Source organism: Lissotriton vulgaris, chromosome 1_1 (genome assembly GCF_964263255.1).
Source record: "Lissotriton vulgaris chromosome 1_1, aLisVul1.2, whole genome shotgun sequence".
Taxonomy (NCBI): Eukaryota; Metazoa; Chordata; class Amphibia; order Caudata; family Salamandridae; genus Lissotriton; species Lissotriton vulgaris.
Window position 1 is genome coordinate 1,269,429,919 of NC_141685.1, and position 26,029 is coordinate 1,269,455,947.

The window sequence follows — 26,029 nt, forward strand, 5'->3', positions numbered from 1 at the left end:
GTTTTTTGGCCCTTCAACCATTTCATTTCACTACCCACCATAGAAAAGGCAAGCACCAAAAGAATGCAGATTACCTTTCCAGGTATGCTCTTGAACAGTATCCTGCTAACAGGAAAGTTAGGGTGGGGGAATGTCAGGAAGAACCCGGATGGGGTCTGAGTGCCGCACGACCTGGGGTTTGACCCAGGTCTGTAGATGAGAACAGGTCCGGCATCAGCAGGGTTAATGAATTCCTCACGCCCTCTCCTCTGCAGGATGACGAGGAAAGCCTCGATGATGAAGACTAATCATGGACAAGGAAGATGTGGAAAAAGGACCTCTCGCAAGAGGACGGAGTAACACGGAAGTCATCGAACGAAGGATCCAAGAACTGGAGCGAGGACTGGTGAATACCCCCGGGAGACACGAGCTTGCCTCCATAACTCAGGCCCCTACACATAGTTCCCCTTGGACATTGTTACATGAACTTAGGATACCCTTCCTTGTGTTTCTTAACTACTATGCATTGAAATAGCATCTGCCAGCCTAATATATTTAACACTGTATATACCCCCCTGGCTTGATCTAGCTCTGAAAGCTATGTCCATTCTGCTTTAAAATGCCAACCACATCACCCGACAGGGCATCATGGGGTCCTCTCTTGACTTTTACAAACTTCTGTTCCCATACGCGCCACTACGCATGCGCGAACCCCAGAGTATCCCTTTGGCAACTGACGACATCCCAGGCCTCCGCAGTTACACACTGGGAAGCACTCTTCAATCCCAATTATACATTTGCTCCATGAGGCTCCATCTCATTAGCAACAATAATATATTTGCTCCATGAGGCTCTGTTTCGTTATCAGTAACACTCTTTCCTCATAAAAGCCCCGCACGCGGAAATACGCATGCGCAGCGTCCTGAGCACTCTGTCGCCCTGGGCAACTGGCGGCATCACAGGCTTCCGCAGCGTACTGGTGACGCGACTATCACCTGACCATACCCGGAAGTACCCTTACGTTATTACCAGCCCCGCACCGCACGGCACTCATAGCTGAGCAGCGAAGGTAGACGTAGGTGACAGGCCGCTTGCCACGCCTGGAAACTGTAAGTAATTCTTCCTTCCCCCCGCAGATTCCTATCGCGAATAGATGTCAAGACGTACACCTGTTCCTCAGCGGTAACCTCAGAACTAATCCTTTATCTAATCACGGGTACAACATTTCTTCACTTAGAATACGTTGTACCGCGTGATGCACCTACCCCCTGCTCGTTGAAGTATATTAGGAAAACACCTCAAGTAAGCCTGCCCCTTGCCATGAAACTTTTGTGATCACCTCCATGTTATTTGTTTGTGAGTCTTGTTTGTCAAATGAGGACACAATACCACGAAGGGCTACAATATGGCCTTTGCCTTAACATAATGCGCATTTGATTATAGCCACAAGGTATTGTTATAATTCCGCATATCACTTCAGCAATACCAATCTGAACATAATGCCTCATCTCACTGACAGATGAATATTAAAATAGCAATATTGCATACAAAGGTGCACGCACCTATAGTCCTTGATACAATAATATCCTAGCTTTAACGATAAGCGATCACGTTCACTATATGATCACGCTCTTTGTCGCTAGAAGCTTTTCCAAAACACCACTTTGGCACGCAGTATGTATGCACTGAGAGTCTGCACGACGTTACAGGCTAGTAAGGATAATCAACGCCTGATACCCTCTTTTATTTCATTTTCTCTCTCCACAGGTTTTTACTGATGCTCCACATTTTTGAGAGCACCTCACCTTTGGTACATTTTCCCACTGGTTTATTAAGGATTTAGGACAGGGTGAGTCTTTTAGGGGGCTCATACCTTCCATCTCCTTTGGTCCTGATGAATACCGGGTATTTTCCCTGACGGTTGAAACATGTTGACCAACGCACTATAAACACATATTGAGATACGTAGGTCGTAACTCCCCTTCCAGTATCTCATTCTTTATTATTTTAATATTGTCCAATTGTTTTTCATTAAAACTTACTGACAATGCTAAACCAGGACATTTTTTAACATTATATTTTTTTGCACTTACACCTCACAACCTGCTCCACTGCATTCCAGGTGTCGAAGCACACCCTGGTGACGCTAGGCCACCAGGGTGGACCCCGATGATGAAGCATGTCACCACTAGGTGGTGAGTGAGGGGTTTTATAAAAAAGGAATATTTATGCCACGTTTGGAAAACCTTCAGCCTACTCATCGGGTGTTACTCCTCCATTTGTTTTTCAATATTGACCAGGGGAATAGGAGTATCCCTCGTCCATCGTATGTGGACACAATCCCTTACTCTCCCACTTGTTTCTTTTTTATATCATAGCAGAGCACAGCTGCGAGAGTCTAAACACTTTCAACAATATCACTGGAGGTTAGAAACGAGACGGACATGGCAGAAAACCCAGGCTTATCCTTTTCAACAGAGGAAATAGACTCAATCATGAGCAATCTTAATGTATTTGCTGATACCAACATCAGCAATACCATATCACAGACCTCAGAATGGGACAAACTTACGGAAATGAAACGCAACCGCATCAGGACAATACTACATGGGACCATACTCAAGGAATATGTAACAAACAACATAGCCCCAAAGGGCCTGCTGGTCACCAATGCCCCAAGAATATTCCTAGATGACCCTGAGTTCAGGAAAGATTGGGCCCTCATAGCGTGGCACTGCACGCACGACTGGATTATACTTATACTAAAAACAGCAGTGCGATTGTCAGAGAAAATCCAGATAGGGATCCAACTAACCAAAAGTCAAATTAAAACCACCATCACAGGATACAAAAAGAAACTAGACGACCTGAATAAAGAGATAAACGAATATAGAGACAACTTTACCCAACAGAAAGTCCTTAAATTTCAAAAGGACCTCAAAAAATTTACATTCGTCAAGGCATATCCATACTCAGATCCTGACTATAAAGCCACAACCACACCAGATCCAGACTCGGACGCTTCAAGCAATACCTCCCACAGCTCCAACAGTAGCGGAGGATCCAACAACAGCACACCGAGACAAAGACAAAGAGGAGCATACCGAGGACATTACCAATGGCCACAATACAGCCACCCTCCTTTTCAGAACCCATATCAACAACCTCAACAGTTCCCGATGTATGGATGGCAGCCACCATTTCAGCAGTTCCCTTTCCCACCCAACCAATTCCGTCCTCCTTGTTCGAACAGAGGCAGGCGCGGGAGAGGTCGTAACAAACAAGGGAACAATGTCCATTGGGTAGAGGAAGACACGGTGAGCAGCAACACCAGGAACAAGACCGGGGCCAACAGGGCAGGCCCCAGCAACATGAGGAACTAGTGACTAACTTGTCATCGCGAACATTAACTGAGACAGAAACACAAGTCCTAAACAAGGGACTTGGATTTGTACCCACAGCCACCTTGGACAAATTTAAACTACAATGCGAACTGGCAGCTTTCTTTAGAAAATTGAAGCTCAAAGCGTTCTTCGAAAAAACAAACACGGAGAACGCAGAGGAGACTACAAATGAAACCGGATTCAGAACCAAATCGACATTTGTACCACCCCCACATACCATCCCAGTAGAAATAAATGATTTCGAACAGGCGGTGTTCAATGACATTGAATCTATGCCAGTCCTTACACTCTATCATAACACCAGCAGGTCTGAGAAGAAAGCTATATCTGACCTCAAGAAGGATGACACAATTGTTATAAAACCAGCGGATAAAGGTGAAGGTCTGGTAGTAATGAACAAAACAGACTATAACATGGAATGCAGACGTTTGCTGGATGATAGAAAGAATTACCTGCCACTTCCAAACGACCCTACAGATGATTTACGAACAGAGATCATAGACCTGGTGGAAACAGCAGAAGCAGCAGGACACATTTCCAAACAGGAGGCAGATTACCTGACAAAAACTGAGGCCAAAATACCATATTTCTATGTGGTTCCAAAGATGCACAAGGACAAATTGCCAACTCCCGGAAGACCAATAGTATCCGGTATAGGTTCACTATTATAACCCCTATCTAGGTTATGTGACTTTTTTCTAAAAACCATCGTACAAAGAACATCCACTTACCTTAAGGATACAAAGAATCTACTGACACTCTTAGAGACCATCGAAATGGAGGAGAACATGATTATAGTAAGCTTTGACATAGAAAGCCTCTATACTAACATTCCTCAGGATGCCACCATCAATGTACTCAAACACACATTGGATCAAACCACCTGGGACTACCGCACACCAAAAGAATTTATCATCAAATGTGCTACCCTAGCCCTGAAAAGGAACTTTTTCGAATATGAAGGCTCCTTATACCTCCAAATAGGGGGCACATCCATGGGCAGCGTTTTCGCTCCTAGTGTAACGGGACTCTATGTGTTCGATTTTGAACAAAAATACATCTTATCACCAAACAACCCTTACTTTGAAAACATCAAATTCTGGCGGAGATACATCGATGATGTTCTAACAATCTGGCAGGGTCCGCAAGAAACACTAACAACATTTATAACCTGGCTCAATAACCGTGACCCACATCTGCACTTCACTCATAGTGCTGATAGAGAAAAAACGGTTTTCCTGGATATACAGATACAAAGGGAAAATGATACTCTAACTACCAAAACCTATTTTAAACCAACTGCAAAAAACAATCTTTTAAGGTTTGAAAGCTTCCATCCACGACCCCTGAGGGAAAACTTGCCCTACGGTCAATACTTACGCCTACGGAGAAACTGCAGTAAATTAACAGACTACAAAAACCAAGCAGAAGATCTAACCACCAAACTACTGCAACGGGGTTACCCATCCAAGATTACACGCAAGTGTCAAAAATGGGCAAGAAATCAACCTAGACAAGCCCTATTGGAAGAAACTACAAAAAATAGAGACACAATCCCACTTACATGCGTAACAACCTATAACGCAATCTCAAACCAAGTCAGCCGAAGCATTAACAAGCACTGGTCCATAGTGAATTCAGGAACTCTCAGTTGGGAAAAACCCTTGTTCTCCTACAGGAAAGGCCAGAGCCTAAAAAATAGTTTGGTGAACACCAGACCCAAAAACGTGACAATGAACAATAATCCCACCCTCACACAGATGTGGGGCCTGCCCCCTGTGACAGGACACTCTCGATGTGGGGACTGTAGTGTCTGTCACCTTACTGAAAACACTAAGACCCTGAATCTTGAAGCAGGTAAAATATGGGAACAGAGATCTCACACCAATTGTAATGCAGCAATGTCATCTATCTCATCACATGAACTTGTGGGAAACCATACGTGGGAATGACTACTCGCAAGGTAAAGCAGCGTATCTGTGAGCACAGAAGCACAATACGCTGCAAGAAAAACATTACCAGATTGACAGATCACTTCCTCACCGTGCACCACACCCCAAATGACATGAGGTGGACTGTGATAGAACAATTACAGCCTGGTCCAAACACACAATCCCGCCTCTTTGAAAAAGAGCAGCGTTGGATCTATAGACTTTCAACCCACAAGAATGGCCTGAATGATAACATCCCTTGGGGTTCTGTGCTAAAATAATCATGACCTATCTCTGCTATCCCACAGCAAGCCCCCCTTCATATAGCTCCCACAAGAATAGTCTGAATGATAACATCCCTTGGGGTTCTGTGCTGAAATAATCATGACCTATCTCTGCTATCCCACAGCAAGCCCCCTACACATAGTTCCCCTTGGACATTGTTACATGAACTTAGGATACCCTTCCTTGTGTTTCTTAACTACTATGCATTGAAATAGCATCTGCCAGCCTAATATATTTAACACTGTATATACCCCCCTGGCTTGATCTAGCTCTGAAAGCTATGTCCATTCTGCTTTAAGATACCAACCATATCACGCGACAGGGCATCATGGGGTCCTCTCTTGACTTTTACAAACTTCTGTTCCCATACTCGCCCCTACGCATGCACGAACCCCAGAGTATCCCTTTGGCAGCTGACCACATCCCAGGCCTCCTCAGTTACACACTGGGAAGCACTCTTCAATCCCAATTATACATTTGCTCCATGAGGCTCCATCTCATTAGCAATAATAATATATTTGCTCCATGAGGCTCTGTTTCGTTATCAGTAACACTCTTTCCTCATAAAAGCCCCGCACGCGGAAATACGCATGCGCAGCGTCCTGAGCACTCTGTCGCCCTGGGCAAATGGCGGCATCACAGGCTTCCGCAGCGTACTGGTGACGCGACTATCACGTGACCATACCCGGAAGTACCCTTACGTTATTACCAGCCCCGCACCGCACGGCACTCATAGCCGAGCAGCGAAGGTAGACGTAGGTGACAGGCCGCTTGCCACGCCTGGAAACTGTAAGTAATTCTTCCTTCCCCCCGCAGATTCCTATCGCGAACAGATGTCAAGACGTACACCTGTTCCTCAGCGGTAACCTCTGAACTAATCCTTTATCTAATCACGGGTACAACATTTCTTCACTTAGAATACGTTGTACCGCGTGATGCACCTACCCCCTGCTCGTTGAAGTATATTAGGAAAACACCTCAAGTAAGCCTGCCCCTTGCCATGAAACTTTTGTGATCACCTCCATGTTATTTGTTTGTGAGTCTTGTTTGTCAAATGAGCACACAATACCACGAAGGGCTACAATATGGCCTTTGCCTTAACATAATGCGCATTTGATTATAGCCACAAGGTATTGTTATAATTCCGCATATCACTTCAGCAATACCAATCTGAACATAATGCCTCATCTCACTGAAAGATGAATATTAAAATAGCAATATTGCATGCAAAGTTGCACGCACCTATAGTCCTTGATACAATAATATCCTAGCTTTAACGATAAGCGATCACGTTCACTATATGATCACGCTCTTTGTCGCTAGAAGCTTTTCCAAAACACCACTGTGGCACGCAGTATGTATGCACTGAGAGTCTGCACGACGTTACAGGCTGGTAAGGATAATCAACGCCTGATACCCTCTTTTATTTCATTTTCTCTCTCCACAGGTTTTTATTGATGCTCCACATTTTTGAGAGCACCTCACCTTTGGTACATTTTCCCACTGGTTTATTAAGGATTTAGTAACAGTGTGAGTCTTTTAGGGGGCTCATACCTTCCATCTCCTTTGGTCCTGATGAATACCGGGAATTTTCCCTGACGGTTGAAACATGTCGACCAACGCACTATGAACACATATTGAGATACGTAGGTCGTAACTCCCCTTCCAGTATCTCATTCTTTATTATTTTAATATTGTCCAGTTGCTTTTCATTAAAACTTACTCACAAAGCTAAACCAGGACAATTTTTAACATTATATTTTTTGCACTTACACCTCACAACCTGCTCCACTGCATTCCAGGTGTCGAAGCACACCCTGGTGACGCTAGGCCACCAGGGTGGACCCCGATGATGAAGCATGTCACCACTAGGTGGTGAGTGAGGGGTTTTATAAAAAAGGAATATTTATTCCACGTTTGGAAAACCTTCAGCCTACTCATCGGGTGTTACTCCAATTCTAGTTAGATGTGCATTTATTTCTGTCATCACAGGTTAACACTTTATCCCTAATCCATGGGGGGCATATAATGAGTGCAGGGGTGTCAAGAGGAATCAGCATTTTATTTATTTTTTGCAGTTTTATATGGTGTGAACCCTGTTGTGGATAGACAGAGGAGCACTTCACAACATTAGACACGGACTACATTACACTTTTTTCCAGTGAAGTCAGGCTCTCACGTGCAACAAACCACACACCTCACCATCCCAGCCTGGGCATTGCAACTTTTAAAACTGTCAAGAGATACACACATTTGCATATAATCATTCAAAATGGGACTCATTTGCATAATGAATGGCTGTCCTCTATGCCTGGCAGGATCCAGCCATGAGCAGCCCAGCTTTAGACCCTGTGAAGCAGGCACGCCCAGGAATGCTTAGTGACGTGCACCTGACCTGTGCCTTAACCTTGTGCACGGAGAGGGCAGGAGCAGAGCCCCACAGTGGTCGGGTAGGGGGTATGCTCCTGCACTCCGGTAGGTGTATTTACGTGACTTAGATGTCTTGATATTACAAATAACAATGGCTTTTAATTTTGTAAATAATTAATACTTAAATAAAAGTTATTGTAATTTATAATGGCAATAGCTTAAACGTTTGTAAATAACTTTTGTGAAGATTATGTTCAGTGTATTTTATTGTGACGAAAATCCAAGAACATTGCATTTGCACCTACACACACACAGAGCCACACACATATAGATGTGGTGGTGGTGGATCTGGGGGATATGGTGGTGGTGGATGTGGTGGTGGTGGTGGTGGTAATGGTGGATGTGGTGGTGATGGTGGTGGATGTGGGGTGGATGTGGTGGTGGATGTGGTGGTGGTGGTGGTGGTGGTGGATGTGGTGGAGGTGGTGGATGTGGTGGTGATGTGGTGAAAGTGGTGGATGTGGTGGTGATGTGGTGAAAGTGGTGGTGGATGTGGTGGTGGATGTGGTGGTGGATGTGGTGATGGGTGTGGTGGATGTGGTGGTGGTGGATGCGGTGGTGGATGTGCTGGTGGATGTGGTGGTGGTGGATGCGGTGGTGGATGTGGTGGTGGTGGTGGATGTGGTGGTGGATGTGGTGGTGGTGGATGCGGTGGAAGTGGTGGTGGATGTGGTGGTGGATGTGGTGGTGGATGTGGTGGTGGTGGTGGATGTGGTGGTGGATGTGGTGGTGGATTTCATGGTGGATGTGGAGGTGATGGTGGAGGTGATGGTGGAGGTGATGGTGGATGTGGTGGTGGATGTGGTGGTGGATGTGGTGGTGGATGTGGTGGTGGATGTGGTGGTGGATGTGGTGGTGGTGGATGTGATGGTGGATGCGGTGGTGGTGGAAGTGATGGTGGTGGGTGTGGTGGATGTAGTGGTGGTGGATGAGGTGGTGGATGAGGTGGTGGATGAGGTGGTGGTGGATGTGGTGGTGGATGTGGTGGTGGATGTGGTGGTGGACGTGGTGGTGGTGGATGCGGTGGTGGATGTGGTGGTGGATGTGGTGGATGTGGATGCGGTGGAAGTGGTGGATGTGGTGGTGGTGGATGTGGTGGTGGTGGATGTGGTGGTGAATGTGGTGGTGGATTTCATGGTGGATGTGGAGGTGATGGTGGATGTGGTGGTGGATGTGGTGGTGGATGTGGTGGTGGTGGTGGATGTGATGGTGGATGTGGTGGTGATGGTGGATGCGGTGGTGGTGGAAGTGATGGTGGTGGTTGTGGTGGATGTAGTGGTGGTGGATGAGGTGGTGGATGTGGTGGTGGATGTGGTGGTGGATGTGGTGGTGGATGTGGTGGTGGTGGAAGTGGTGGATGTGGTGGTGGATGTGGTGGTGGATGTGGTGGTGGATGTGATGGTGGATGTGGTGGTGGATGTGGTGGTGGATGTGATGGTGGATGTGATGGTGGATGTGGTGGTGATGGTGGATGTGGTGGTGGATGTGGTGGTGGATGCGGTGGTGGTGGTGGATGCGGTGGTGGTGGTGGTGGATGCGGTGGTGGTGGTTGTAGTGGATGTGGTGGTGGATGTAGTGGTGGTGGGTGTGGTGGTGGTGGTGCATGCGGTGGTGGTAGATGCGGTGGTGGTGGATGTGGTGGATGTGGTGGTGGATGTGGTGGTGGATGTGGCGGTGGATGTCATGGTGGATGTGGAGGTGATGGTGGATGTGATGGTGGATGTGATGGTGGATGTGGTGGTGGTGGGGGTGGTGGATGTGATGGTGGATGTGGTGGTGATGGTGGATGTGGTGGTGATGTGGTGGTGGATGTGGTGGTGGTGGATGTGGTGGGGGTGGATGTGGTGGTTGTGGATGTGGTGAAAGTGGTGGTAGATGTGGTGGTGGAAGTGATGGTGGTGGTTGTGGTGGATGTGGTGGTGGTGGATGCGGTGGTGGATGCGGTGGTGGATGAGGTGGTGGATGAGGTGGTGGATGAGGTGGTGGATGTGGTGGTGGATGTGGTGGTGGATGTGGTGGTGGATGTGGTGGTGGATGTGGTGGTGGATGTGGTGGTGGTGGATGTGGTGGTGGTGGATGCGGTGGTGGTGGATGCAGTGGAAGTGGTGGATGTGGTGGTGGATTTGGTGGTGGATGTGGTGGTGGATATGGATGTGGTTGTCGAGGTACGCTCCACAGGATCCGGATGGTGAATATAAGGCCCACCTCCAAACATCACAAACACTCTGATATATATTTCAACAGAGGATTTGAGCCATTAGGCGAGGGGTAATTGCAAAATAATAAACAGGGAAGGGAAGGAAGGGGTCTGCTGGGAAGGGATGTACCTGAAACGACAGAACATACAGAGGTAAGAACACCATACACCCAACACATCCAATATGCCACCAGCACCCCTTGAAACTAAGTACCTGTGAGAAAAAAGATAAACTCGGCAAACGGGTGATCTGGGGTTCTCCCTCTTAGGATATACGCTTGAGCCCTATAGGAAATAGGCATACGTTAAGAAACCATCTCATACATAAGCTCACATATATGAATACATCATGGTGCTCCTTTATACCTTGGTGAACACTCAAGCTATCCGAAATATGGAGTTCTGGGTGAAAGCTTTATCAAATAGTAAACGAACACAGGGAAAATAATATGTAGAAGCTGTAATGTTGAACCAACAGATACGGTAATGCGTGGGAAGCAAAAACCATTGCACTCCGCTCTGCTAAGTAGAAGCACACCAGCCCCTGTTAGAACCACAGGCACTTGAAAGACACTTTCAGTAAACTTGGTGGTTTGTTTGACCAGTAAGAATTAATCTGACACTGTTTCTGCACAACCTTTATAATTCCATAATGAGTGTCTGTCACGGCAACACGCAGTTGCGACCACCGCCGTGCTCCGCAAGTTTCACTATTGCCCAATGTTCCACAATAACACAAGCGCTTGAACTGGCTACACGGAGCAGAAGCTACCACCGTGCACCACCTACCCAAGGTAGAAGAAAACAATAGGAAAACAACCGAAGGAGAGACGGCAGCGTGTGGCTCCTTACACCACTGCGCTCCGCTCTAATGTCCTAAACATCCAACTCTGAACATGAGTCATAACAATACCAAAGTTTGTCCCATGGAAGCGAGTACTGCTTCACAACGCTCCGCAGCAAACTGCTATAAACAAAAGTAAACAAGCGCTGCAGTTCCTTCACTGCGCGCTGGGATCACGGCAACGCGTGGGAGCCCCCACAGCGCTCCGCTCAATGGCGGTCACGTAAGGGCAGGGAGCCGCTCCTACCTGGAGGTGAATTACAGCAAACTAGAGACCTCCCTGCTGGAACGCGATCCTCCGACACCTTCCTCCTTCGAACACGAAAGCAGCAAAGCGGAATAACACGCAACAGGATGCGTGTCACAGGAACTAAAATAGGCTTACCCGGGGCTTCTGGGTAATGTAGTTCGTTCGGCGCCCGTTTTCATTCACTGCACCTCGTCCCCCCCAGACACAGTAATGCAGGCGCAAGTATGGGTTCTGACAGTAGGTCCTCCTCTCAGCGCCTACTAGGCCCAGGCCGCGTAGGAAACCTCCGATGGAAGGACCGGATAGCATCAGGGGCATGGATGTTGGACACCGGTTCCCAGGAGTCGTCTTCCACTGAATACCCCTTCCATGACACCAGATACCACAACACACCCCTCCTGTACTTGGAATCCTTGATGCTCCGCACCACATACTCAAAACCCCCATCACACAATACAGGAGGGGGAGCCCTGCGTCTGTCTGAAAATGCAGGTTTCAACAAACTACAATGAAAGACAGGGTGTATGCGAAGGGAACCAGGCAGTTTCAATTTGTAGGCCACCGGATTGATCTTCTTTACCACCACATATGGCCCAATGAACCGGGGGTGAAAAATGCTACGGAGTTTGAATTTGATATTCCTAGTTGAAAGCCATACCTTGTCACCCACTGCATACGTTGGTCCCTGTTTCCTGTGTCTATCTTCATAGGTTTTATACTCTCTCTTAGCCTTGGTTAGGTGAAACCTTATTTTCCGGTGAATGGCTTGAACTTTCCGCATTTGACCCAAAACTGTAGGCTGATTGTCTATTGCCTCAGGGATGGAAACTGGAAGGATCCTAGCATCATAACCATATGTAGCGCAGAACGGGGATACCCCCAGAGAACAGTGCCAAGCATTATTGTAGGCTACCTCCGCCATCCACAACAAGGAAACCCATGAATCATGAGCCTCCGCAGCATAGCACCTGAGATATTTTTTCAAGGTTTGGTTCAACCGTTCCGTTTGTCCGTCCGTTTGCGGATGGAAGCTGGTCGAAAGGGAGGAACGGATGCCTAAGGCCTGACACCAAAACTTCCAGAATCTGGCGATGAACTGGGGACCCCTATCTGATATGATGACCTCGGGCACCCCGTGTAGCCTAATGATGTTAGACAATAGTAGTTGTGCCGTCTGTCCGGCCGTGGGCAGATTCACACAGGGAACAAAGTGACCCAATTTGGTAAGACTGTCAATCACAACTAATATTGCAGTCATCCCTTGATCCGGAGGCAAACCCGTGACAAAATCTAAGCTAATGGTTTGCCACGGTTTTTTAGGAGTCGGAAGGGGAACCAATAATCCTTTCCTTTTCCCAGTCTCATTCTTGGCCATGGCACATTCACTACACGATCTTACCCATTCTACCACATCTCTCTTGACTGTGTCCCACCAAAAATACCTCTGCATCAGCTGTACTGTTTTACCCACCCCTTGATGTCCTGCCAACTGAGAATCGTGGCACCAGTTGAAAGCAGTCTTTTTCGTAGCATCATCGGGGAGAAAATGTTTGGTATTTTGGAAAGGAAGGCCTTTCTTTATCATGCGACCTCTTCCCTGGGTGGCCCATGCTACCCACTCTCCCGGGGTTTTTGCTCGGCTGACATGATCCAAGAAAGTATCCGCGTGTATTACACACACAACCTTGTCCGGATCCACAATGGACTCAAGTCTGGGGATCTCTATCGAGTCCTCCCCCTGGTGTTGTCTGGAAAGTGTATCAGCCTTTCTGTTGTCAGCCCCGGGACGAAAGGTGATCACAAAGTCATACTCAGAGAAAAACAGCATCCATCTCATTTGTCTCTGAGTGAGATTGCGTGCTGTTTTCATGTACTGTAAGTTTCGATGATCGGAATATACAGTAACAGGGAACGCAGCACCCCACAAATATTGGCGCCATTCCTGAAATGCCTTTTTGATGGCCAGCAGTTCCTTCTCAGCTATAGTGTAGTTCTTCTCGGCCGCATTGAGTTTCTTTGAAAGGTATGCTACTGGATGGAGCTGCCCCGTGAGGTGATTCCTTTGTGATAAGATAGCCCCCACAGCTTCATCCGAAGCATCCGCTTCGACTATGAAAGGATGTTCCGGCTTAGGGTGGGCCAGAATAGGCGCGGTGGTAAAAGCAGCCTTTAGTGTCTGAAAGGCTCCATCAGTAACTTCTGTCCACAAAAAAGGAACACCTTTTCTTAGCAATCGAGACAAAGGGGCAGCCACCTGAGAAAACTGAGCAATGAATCTACGGTAGTAGTTTGAGAACCCTAGAAATCTTTGCACATCCTTCACACTTGCCGGAACCGGCCATTCTTGTACTGCCTTCACCTTTCTCTCTGACATCTGCAAACCTGAATGACTCAACATCACTCCAAGGAATTCCACTTCACACACATCGAACTCGCACTTGGATAATTTGCAGAACAGTCTATTCTCCCCTAGTCTCTGTAATACCTGAGACACCTGAGCATGGTGTTGTGCGGTGTTGTCCGAATAAATGAGGATGTCATCTATATAGACAACCGCGCAAACGTCAACGAACTCCTTTAGAACATCATTCAAAAAATACTGAAATGCCGCCGGGGCGTTACACAACCCAAACGGCATGACGGTATATTCGTAAAGGCCATATCGAGTCTTGAAGGCCGTCTTCCACTCATCGCCTTCCTTTACCCGGACCAGGTGATAAGCACCTCTTAAGTCCAGCCGAGTATATATTCTGGCATCCTTCACCTGATCCAACAGGACTGATATTAGAGGCAAGGGATATCGATTCCTGACTGTGTTTTTGTTTAACACCCTATAATCGACACACGCTCTCAACTCCCCATTGGCTTTTTTGATGAAAAACAAAGGAGAGGCCGCAGGGGACCTCGAGGGGCGAATAAACCCAATCTCTACGTAGTGGTCGAGATATTCCCTTAAGTGCGCTGTCTCCGGAACTGAGAGTGCATACACACGACAGGAAGGCAGAGTAGCCCCATTGACCAAATCAATTCGGCAATCATATGGACGATGAGGAGGCAGTTGTTCCGCCAATTGTTCACTGAACACTTCCTCAAAACCCTTATATTGCGGGGGCAAGACCACCTGTTTCTCCGCAGCAGTGGCTACTATTAAGGGGAGGAACGACACAGCAGTGGTCGTTCCACATGAGGAAACCACATGCTCTCTGCATTCCTCGGACTCAAACCGGACCTCCTTCGTTCTCCAATCAATCGTGGGGTTATGATGACTTAACCAGGGCATTCCTAAAATAACCTCATATTGAGGTGCCTCGATAATGTTCAGGATCAGTTCCTCCCTGTGGTATCCCTCTGAAATATCCACGGACAAGACAAGCGTGTCTGTATGTTCCGTGATCTTTCCTGACTTCAAAGGTTTCCCATCCACTGCTAGTACGTCCTCAGGAACGTCTCTTGGCACTCGTACTAAGGACAGGGCAGTTACCAGCCCGCTGTCGATAAAATTCCCCGTGGCTCCTGAGTCAATCATCACCTTCACCTGATGACTCTGTGACTGACTCTCCAGATACATGGGAAGGAGTATGTGAGCCTCTGTTTCCAATAACGTCAACACAGACAATGATGGAATCTGATAGAGAGGAGCCCTGGTTTCTAGGGGGGGGTCTGCCTTCGCTTCTTCATTCCCAGACCCTCTTACAGCAGTAATGGCTAGTCTTTTGTTGCGATTCCATCCCCCGCTCATCTTGGGTTTAGTAGGACAGTCCCTAACATAGTGGCCCTTTTTCCCACAGTAGAGACACAGACCCAGGACTCTACGGTGTTCCTTCTCTTCTTTGGACAGAGGGGTTTTTACGGCCCCTAACTCCATGGGTTCGGAACTTGACTCAGGGGACGGTAGCGCCCTACGAGGACTGTAATCGGACCCAGCATATCCCCGATCCCAACGTCTCCTGTCACTCATTCTACCATCCAGACGTAAGGTCAGATTGATCATGTCTTTACCAGTAGCTGGCTGAGGATCTATTTGAGCTATGATATCCTTAAGCCCCTCTCTTAATCCTTGATAAAATAGAGACATCCTCTTTTCCTCAGGCCAAGCCGTTTCTGCTACCAGCCTATTGAAATCCGTCAAATACGATATCAAATCTCTTTTTCCCTGTCTCAGCATCAGCAGCTCTCTGTCCGCACTAAACGTAGTGGCCCTTCGGTCAAACACGCGCTCGAATTCCGCCCTGAATGCATTCCAGTTGTTTAACACAGGGTCGTCATTGCGAACCAACGGCACTGCCCAATTTGCCGCATCACCTATTAGATACGAAATGGCAAAGGCGACTCTGGAGTGATTGGTTGGGAAGGAGGCCGGCTTGCACGAGAAATGCATCAAGACTTGTGTCAGGAATATCTGTGTTTTAGCTGGGTCTCCTGAATATCTTTCTGGATTTGCAAGGGGAATGGGAGGCGGTACAGTGACCTGTATTTGTGAGGGAGAGGCATCGAAGGGGTTTCTGCTTAGCCTATCTACCTTTTCTTTCAGAGCAGTGGCCTCGGCATTAGAAGCAACCAGTTCCTGTTGCACCAACATCAAGGCCTGAAGCACTTCATCTAAGGTAGCCATATAGTCCCCACCCGGATCGGGTGTAGCTAATTTCGTGGGCGTGTTATTCTGTCGAGGTACGCTCCACAGGATCCGGATGGTGAATATAAGGCCCACCTCCAAACGTCACAAACACTCTGATATATATTTCAACAGAGGATTTGAGCCATTAGGCGAGGGGTAATTGCAAAATAATAAACAGGGAAGGGAAGGAAGGGGTCTGCTGGGAAGGGATGTACCTGAAACGACAGAACATACAGAGGTAAGAACACCATACACCCAACACATCCAATATGCCACCAGCACCCCTTGAAACTAAGTACCTGTGAGAAAAAACATAAACTCGGCAAACGGGTGATCTGGGGTTCTCCCTCTTAGGATATACGCTTGAGCCCTATAGGAAATAGGCATACGTTAAGAAACCATCTCATACATAAGCTCACATATATGAATACATCATGGTGCTCCTTTATACCTTGGTGAACACTCAAGCTATCCGAAATATGGAGTTCTGGGTGAAAGCTTTATCAAATAGTAAACGAACACAGGGAAAATAATATGTAGAAGCTGTAATGTTGACCCAACAGATACGGTAATGCGTGGGAAGCAAAAACCACTGCACTCCGCTCTGCTAAGTAGAAGCACACCAGCCCCTGTTAGAACCACAGGCACTTGAAAGACACTTTCAGTAAACTTGGTGGTTTGTTTGACCAGTAAGAATTAATCTGACACTGTTTCTGCACAACCTTTATAATTCCATAATGAGTGTCTGTCACGGCAACACGCAGTTGCGACCACCGCCGTGCTCCGCAAGTTTCACTATTGCCCAATGTTCCACAATAACACAAGCGCTTGAACTGGCTACACGGAGCAGAAGCTACCACCGTGCACCACCTACCCAAGGTAGAAGAAAACAATAGGAAAACAACCGAAGGAGAGACGGCAGCGTGTGGCTCCTTACACCACTGCGCTCCGCTCTAATGTCCTAAACATCCGACTCTGAACATGAGTCATAACAATACCAAAGTTTGTCCCACGGAAGCGAGTACTGCTTCACAACGCTCCGCAGCAAACTGCTATAAACAAAAGTAAACAAGCGCTGCAGTTCCTTCACTGCGCGCTGGGATCACGGCAACGCGTGGGAGCCCCCACAGCGCTCCGCTCAATGGCGGTCACGTAAGGGCGGGGAGCCGCTCCTACCTGGAGGTGAATTACAGCAAACTAGAGACCTCCCTGCTGGAACGCGATCCTCCGACACCTTCCTCCTTCGAACACGAAAGCAGCAAAGCGGAATAACACGCAACAGGATGCGTGTCACAGGAACTAAAATAGGCTTACCCGGGGCTTCTGGGTAATGTAGTTCGTTCGGCGCCCGTTTTCATTCACTGCACCTCGTCCCCCCCAGACACAGTAATGCAGGCGCAAGTATGGGTTCTGACAGTGGTGGTGGATGTGGTGGTGGATGTGGTGGTAGATGCGGTGGTGGTGGTGGTGGTGGATGTGGTGGTGGTGGATGTGGTGGTGGTGGATGTGGCGGTGGTGGATGTCGTGGATGTGGTGGATGTGGTGGTGGTGGATGTTGGGGTGGATGCGGTGGTGGATGTGGCGGTGGATGTCATGGTGGATGTGGGTGTGATGGTGGATGTGGGTGTGGTGGTGAAGTGGTGGTGAAGTGGTGGTGGATGTGGTGGTGGATGTGGTGGTGGATGTGGTGGTGGATGCGGTGGATGTGGTGGTGGTGGATGCGGTGGATGAGGTGGATGCGGTGGTGGTGGTGGATGCGGTGGTGGTGGATGGGGTGGTGGTTGTAGTGGATGTGGTGGTGGATGTGGTGGTGATGGTGGATGCGGTGGTGGATGTGGTGGTGGATGTGGTGGTGGATGTGGTGGTGGATGTGGTGGTGGATGTGATGGTGGATGTGATGGTGGATGTGGTGGTGATGGTGGATGTGGTGGTGGTGGTGGATGCGGTGGTGGTGGTGGATGCTGTGGTGGATGAGGTGGTGGTGGATGTGGTGGTGGACGTGGTGGTGGACGTGGTGGTGGTGGATGCAGTGGTGGATGTGGTGGTGGTGGTGGATGTGGATGCGGTGGATGTGGTGGATGCGGTGGTGGTGGATGCTGTGGTGGTGGATGGGGTGGTGGTTGTAGTGGATGTGGTGGTGGGTGTGGTGGTGGTGGTGGATGCGGTGGTGGTGGATGTGGTGGTGGTGAATGCGGTGGTGGATGAGGTGGTGGATGAGGTGGTGGATGAGGTGGTGGATGTGGTGGTGAATGTGGTGGTGGATGTGGTGGTGGTGGATGTGGTGGTGGTGGATGCTGTGGAAGTGGTGGATGTGGTGGTGGATGTGGTGGTGGATATGGTGGTGGATGCGGTGGATGTGGTGGTGGATGTGGTGGTGGATGTGGTGGTGGATGCGGTGGTGGATGCGGTGGTGGATGCGGTGGTGGATGCGGTGGTGGATGCGGTGGTGGTGGTGGATGTGGTGGTGGATGCGGTGGTGGTGGATCTGGTGGTGGTGGTTGTAGTGCATGTGGTGGTGGATGTAGTGGTGGTGGGTGTGGTGGTGGTGGTGGTGCATGTGGTGGTGGTAGATGCGGTGGTGGTGGATGTGGTGGTGGATGTGGTGGTGGATGTGGCGGTGGATGTGGCGGTGGATGTCATGGTGGATGTGGAGGTGATGGTGGATGTGATGGTGGATGTGGTGGTGGTGGGGGTGGTGGATGTGATGGTGGATGTGGTGGTGATGGTGGATGTGGTGGTGATGTGGTGGATGTGGTGGTGGTGGATGTGGTGAAAGTGGTGGTGGATGTGGTGGTGGAAGTGATGGTGGTGGATGTGGTGGTGGTGGATGCGGTGGTGGATGCGGTGGTTGATGTGGTGGTGGATGTGGTGGTGGATGTGGTGGTGGATGTGGTGGTGGATGTGGTGGTGGATGTGGTGGTGGATGTGGTGGTGGATGTGGTGGTGGTGGATGCGGTGGTGGATGTGGTGGTGGTGGATGTGGTGGTGGTGGTGGATGCGGTGGAAGTGGTGGATGTGGATGTGGTGGTGGATGTGGTGGTGGATGTGGTGGTTGATGTGGTGGTGGATGTGGTGGTGGATGTGGTGGTGGTGGATGTGGTGGTGGTGGATGTGGCGGTGGTGGATGTGGTGGTGGTGGATGCGGTGGTGGATGTGGCAGTGGATGTCATGGTGTATGTGGGTGTGATGGTGGATGTGGTGGTGGTGGATGCGGTGATGAAGTGGTGGTGGATGTGGTGGTGGTGGATGTGGATGTGGTGGTGAATGTGGTGGTGGATGTGGTGGTGGATGTGGTGGTGGATGTGGTGGTGGATGCGGTGGTGGATGCGGTGGTGGATGTAGTGGTGGTGGGTGTGGTGGTGGTGGTGCATGCGGTGGAAGTGGTGGATGTGGATGTGGTGGTGGATGTGGTGGTGGATGTGGTGGTTGATGTGGTGGTGGATGTGGTGGTGGATGTGGTGGTGGTGGATGTGGTGGTGGTGGATGTGGCGGTGGTGGATGTGGTGGTGGTGGATGTGGTGGTGGATGCGGTGGTGGATGTGGCAGTGGATGGCATGGTGGATGTGGGTGTGATGGTGGATGTGGTGGTGGTGGATGCGGTGATGAAGTGGTGGTGGATGTGGTGGTGGTGGATGTGGATGTGGTGGTGAATGTGGTGGTGGATGTGGTGGTGGATGTGGTGGTGGATGTGGTGGTGGATGTGGTGGTGGATGTGGCGGTGGATGTCATGGTGGATGTGGAGGTGATGGTGGATGTGATGGTGGATGTGATGGTGGATGTGGTGGTGGTGGGGGTGGTTGATGTGATGGTGGATGTGGTGGTGATGGTGGATGTGGTGGTGATGTGGTGGTGGATGTGGTGGTGGTGGATGTGGTGGTGGTGGATGTGGTGGTTGTGGATGTGGTGAAAGTGGTGGTAGATGTGGTGGTGGAAGTGATGGTGGTGGTTGTGGTGGATGTGGTGGTGGTGGATGCGGTGGTGGATGCGGTGGTGGATGAGGTGGTGGATGAGGTGGTGGATGAGGTGGTGGATGTGGTGGTGGATGTGGTGGTGGATGTGGTGGTGGATGTGGTGGTGGATGTGGTGTCGGATGTGGTGGTGGTGGATGTGGTGGTGGTGGATGCAGTGGTGGTGGATGCAGTGGATGTGGTGGTGGATGTGGTGGTGGATGTGGTGGTGGATGTGATGGTGGATGTGATGGTGGATGTGGTGGTGATGGTGGATGTGGTGGTGGTGGTGGATGCGGTGGTGGTGGTGGATGCTGTGATGGATGAGGTGGTGGTGGATGTGGTGGTGGACGTGGTGGTGGACGTGGTGGTGGTGGATGCAGTGGTGGATGTGGTGGTGGTGGTGGATGTGGATGCGTTGGATGTGGTGGATGCGGTGGTGGTGGATGCTGTGGTGGTGGATGGGGTGGTGGTTGTAGTGGATGTGGTGGTGGGTGTGGTGGTGGTGGTGGATGCGGTGGTGGTGGATGTGGTGGTGGTGAATGCGGTGGTGGATGAGGTGGTGGATGAGGTGGTGGATGAGGTGGTGGATGTGGTGGTGAATGTGGTGGTGGATGTGGTGGTGGTGGATGTGGTGGTGGTGGATGCTGTGGAAGTGGTGGATGTGGTGGTGGATGTGGTGGTGGATATGGTGGTGGATGTGGTGGTGGATGCGGTGGATGTGGTGGTGGATGTGGTGGTGGATGTGGTGGTGGATGCGGTGGTGGATGCGGTGGTAAATGCGGTGGTGGATGCGGTGGTGGATGCGGTGGTGGTGGTGGATGTGGTGGTGGATGCGGTGGTGGTGGATCTGGTGGTGGTGGTTGTAGTGCATGTGGTGGTGGATGTAGTGGTGGTGGGTGTGGTGGTGGTGGTGGTGCATGTGGTGGTGGTAGATGCGGTGGTGGTGGATGTGGTGGTGGATGTGGTGGTGGATGTGGCGGTGGATGTGGCGGTGGATGTCATGGTGGATGTGGAGGTGATGGTGGATGTGATGGTGGATGTGGTGGTGGTGGGGGTGGTGGATGTGATGGTGGATGTGGTGGTGATGGTGGATGTGGTGGTGATGTGGTGGATGTGGTGGTGGTGGATGTGGTGAAAGTGGTGGTGGATGTGGTGGTGGAAGTGATGGCGGTGGATGTGGTGGTGGTGGATGCGGTGGTGGATGCGGTGGTGGATGCGGTGGTGGATGTGGTGGTGGATGTGGTGGTGGATGTGGTGGTGGATGTGGTGGTGGATGTGGTGGTGGATGTGGTGGTGGTGGATGCGGTGGTGGATGTGGTGGTGGTGGATGTGGTGGTGGTGGATGCGGTGGAAGTGGTGGATGTGGATGTGGTGGTGGATGTGGTGGTGGATGTGGTGGTTGATGTGGTGGTGGATGTGGTGGTGGATGTGGTGGTGGTGGATGTGGTGGTGGTGGATGTGGCGGTGGTGGATGTGGTGGTGGTGGATGTGGTGGTGGATGCGGTGGTGGATGTGGCAGTGGATGTCATGGTGGATGTGGGTGTGATGGTGGATGTGGTGGTGGTGGATGCGGTGATGAAGTGGTGGTGGATGTGGTGGTGGTGGATGTGGATGTGGTGGTGAATGTGGTGGTGGATGTGGTGGTGGATGTGGTGGTGGATGTGGTGGTGGATGCGGTGGTGGATGCGGTGGTGGATGTAGTGGTGGTGGGTGTGGTGGTGGTGGTGCATGCGGTGGTGGTAGATGCGGTGGTGGTGGATGTGGTGGATGTGGTGGTGGATGTGGTGGTGGATGTGGCGGTGGATGTCATGGTGGATGTGGAAGTGATGGTGGATGTGATGGTGGATGTGGTGGTGGTGGGGGTGGTTGATGTGATGGTGGATGTGGTGGTGATGGTGGATGTGGTGGTGATGTGGTGGTGGATGTGGTGGTGGTGGATGTGGTGGTGGTGGATGTGGTGGTTGTGGATGTGGTGAAAGTGGTGGTAGATGTGGTGGTGGAAGTGATGGTGGTGGTTGTGGTGGATGTGGTGGTGGTGGATGCGGTGGTGGATGCGGTGGTGGATGAGGTGGTGGATGAGGTGGTGGATGAGGTGGTGGATGTGGTGGTGGATGTGGTGGTGGATGTGGTGGTGGATGTGGTGGTGGATGTGGTGGTGGATGTGGTGGTGGTGGATGTGGTGGTGGTGGATGCGGTGGTGGTGGATGCAGTGGATGTGGTGGTGGATGTGGTGGTGGATGTGGTGGTGGATATGGATGTGGTGGTGGATGTGGTGGTGGATGTGGTGGTGGATGCAGTGGTGGTGGTGGTGGTGGATGTGGTGGTGGTGGATGTGGTGGTGGTGGATGTGGCGGTGGTGGATGTCGTGGATGTGGTGGTGGTGGATGTGGTGGTGGTGGATGTTGGGGTGGATGCGGTGGTGGATGTGGCGGTGGATGTCATGGTGGATGTGGGTGTGATGGTGGATGTGGGTGTGGTGGTGAAGTGGTGGTGAAGTGGTGGTGGATGTGGTGGTGGATGTGGTGGTGGATGTGGTGGTGGATGCGGTGGATGTGGTGGTGGTGGATGCGGTGGATGTGGTGGATGCGGTGGTGGTGGTGGATGCGGTGGTGGTGGATGGGGTGGTGGTTGTAGTGGATGTGGTGGTGGATGTGGTGGTGATGGTGGATGCGGTGGTGGATGTGGTGGTGGATGTGGTGGTGGATGTGGTGGTGGATGTGGTGGTGGATGTGATGGTGGATGTGATGGTGGATGTGGTGGTGATGGTGGATGTGGTGGTGGTGGATGCGGTGGTGGTGGTGGATGTGGTGGTGGATGTGGTGGTGGTGGATGTGGTGGTGGATGTGGTGGTGGATGTGGTGGTGGACGTGGTGGTGGATGCAGTGGTGGATGTGGTGGTGGTGGTGGATGTGGATGCGGTGGATGTGGTGGACGCGGTGGTGGTGGATGCTGTGGTGGTGGATGGGGTGGTGGTTGTAGTGGATGTGGTGGTGGGTGTGGTGGTGGTGGTGGATGCGGTGGTGGTGGATGTGGTGGTGGTGGAGCGGTGGTGGATGAGGTGGTGGATGAGGTGGTGGATGAGGTGGTGGATGTGGTGGTGGATGTGGTGGTGGATGTGGTGGTGGTGGATGCTGTGGAAGTGGTGGATGTGGTGGTGGATGTGGTGGTGGATGTGGTGGTGGATGTGGTGGTGGATGTGGTGGTGGATGCGGTGGATGTGGTGGTGGTGGTGGATGTGATGGTGGATGTGATGGTGATGGTGGATGTGGTGGTGGATGTGGTGGTGGATGTGGTGGTGGATGTGGTGGTGGATGCGGTGGTGGATGCGGTGGTGGATGCGGTGGTGGATGCGGTGGTGGATGCGGTGGTGGTGGTGGATGTGGTGGTGGATGCGGTGGTGGTGGATCCGGTGGTGGTGGTTGTAGTGCATGTGGTGGTGGATGTAGTGGTGGTGGGTGTGGTGGTGGTGGTGGTGCATGTGGTGGTGGTAGATGCGGTGGTGGTGGATGTGGTGGTGGATGTGGTGGTGGATGTGGCGGTGGATGTGGCGGTGGATGTCATGGTGGATGTGGAGGTGATGGTGGATGTGATGGTGGATGTGGTGGTGGTGGGGGTGGTGGATGTGATGGTGGATGTGGTGGTGATGGTGGATGTGGTGGTGATGTGGTGGATGTGGTGGTGGTGGATGTGGTGAAAGTGGTGGTGGATGTGGTGGTGGAAGTGATGGTGGTGGATGTGGTGGTGGTGGATGCGGTGGTGGATGCGGTGGTGGATGTGGTGGTGGATGTGGTGGTGGATGTGGTGGTGGATGTGGTGGTGGATGTGGTGGTGGATGTGGTGGTGGATGTGGTGGTGGTGGATGCGGTGGTGGATGTGGTGGTGGTGGATGTGGTGGTGGTGGATGCGGTGGAAGTGGTGGATGTGGATGTGGTGGTGGATGTGGTGGTGGATGTGGTGGTTGATGTGGTGGTGGATGTGGTGGTGGATGTGGTGGTGGTGGATGTGGTGGTGGTGGATGTGGCGGTGGTGGATGTGGTGGTGGTGGATGTGGTGGTGGATGCGGTGGTGGATGTGGCAGTGGATGTCATGGTGGATGTGGGTGTGATGGTGGATGTGGTGGTGGTGGATGCGGTGGTGAAGTGGTGGTGGATGTGGTGGTGGTGGATGTGGATGTGGTGGTGAATGTGGTGGTGGATGTGGTGGTGGATGTGGTGGTGGATGTGGTGGTGGATGCGGTGGTGGATGCGGTGGTGGATGCGGTGGTGGTGGATGGGGTGGTGGTTGTAGTGGATGTGGTGGTGGATGTGGTGGTGCATGCGGTGGTTGTGGTGGTGGTGGATGCGGTGGATGTGTTGGATGCAGTGGTTGTGGTGGATGTGGTGGTGGTGGATGGGGTGGTGGTTGTAGTGGATGTGGTGGTGGGTGTGGTGGTGGTGGATGCGGTGGTGGTGGATGTGGTGGTGGTGGATGAGGTGGTGGATGAGGTGGTGGATGAGGTGGTGGATGAGGTGGTGGATGAGGTGGTGGTGGATGAGGTGGTGGTGGATGCGGTGGTGGTGGATGCGGTGGTGGTGGATGCGGTGGTGGTGGATGCGGTGGAAGTGGTGGATGCGGTGGAAGTGGTGGATGTGGTGGTGGATGTGGTGGTGGATGCGGTGGATGCGGTGGTGGTGGTGGATGTGGTGGTGGTGGATGTGGTGGTGGATGTGGCGGTGGTGGATGTGGTGGTGGTGGATGTGGCGGTGGTGGATGTCATGGTGGATGTGGCGGTGGATGTGGTGGTGGTGGATGCGGTGGTGAAGTGGTAGTGGATGTGGTGATTGAAAAATTCTTTTTAAACCAATATAGTTGAGAAACATGTACAGTAAAAGGATTTTCCCATTAAAACAATATATATACATATGTTCTTGAGTTAAGAACCTTCAAAAATCTTTATGGGTAGAGTTAAAGTTTCCTGCTGAACTCACTCGTTTGGTGGTTTATGTGGTTGACATAAAACATTTTGCAGGGCTGCTTTTCGCTCCCTGTTCAGGTCTGACAACCTGTCACACTTTCTACACTCACCTTGACTCAGATTTAAATCAGATTTATAAAAACTATTTGCACATTTTCACTACCACTCCAATAAGCATTATTTTACAATTTAAGCATGCAATACACGAAAATAGACTACAGAAAAACTAAAGATTGATTGAGAAGTTGTATTAAACGAATTACCCAGAAGGGTGTTCTGGCACGAAGAGAAAACAAAAATGGAGAAGAGAGAACAGAAATCATAGTTTGCTGCCCTATGGAAACAGATGGGCGTTCAGGTTGTATCAGAACACTGATAAACTACTTTCCTCGTGAAGAACAGAAGGGAGTTCATTCCATAATTTGGGGGTCCAAGAAGAATTAGTCACGACCTCTTACTCTAGTCCTGAGAATTTCAAGGAATAGATGAAAATTCTCAGCAGGTAAGCGTAATAATGCACACGAAAGAGTAGATCTGAAGTTTGTCTGGAATGTAATTCGGTCTAGTGCCATAGAAATCTCGATGAGAGAATCAGAGGCCTTAAAATACAAACAGCAGCTAAAGCGGAAGCCAATGTAAGCAAGAAAAGACGTGCAGATGCTGGAGAATAACAAGGAAGTTTAAGCAGAAAGGCTGTTGTGCTCTGCGCAATTTGAAACTGTTTTACAACATAAGGGAGAGCACCCAAGTAAAGAGTTGCCATAGTCCAGGCCACGTGATAAACTAAGTGCGTTGACCACTGTTTTCTGACAGCTGAGAGGAAGGCGATGAGGGTTTTCGGAGGACCTGAACACAATAACAAGAATGGCAAAGAACAAATAAAGCAAAAAACGGACCCGACCAAGCTAAGATTTATGGAGGTAAATATTTCGCGTTGTCAGTGCTGAGGGAGGGAGGCGAGGGAGGGAGGAGAAATACGAGACGGCCTGCCGGCCGTGAGACGTGTGAAGGAGGGGGCGGGGGGAACGGATACCTTTGAAGTGAAGCTAAGCTTCACTTCAAAGGAGTGGGAGGAGTGCGGCTGAGGGAACAGACGGCGATTTGGTGATGTGCACGCGCATTTTAGGTCAATGCGCTTGCGCATTGACCTAAATGCCACGGGCACAGCACCAAATCGCCCAGTTAGTTAA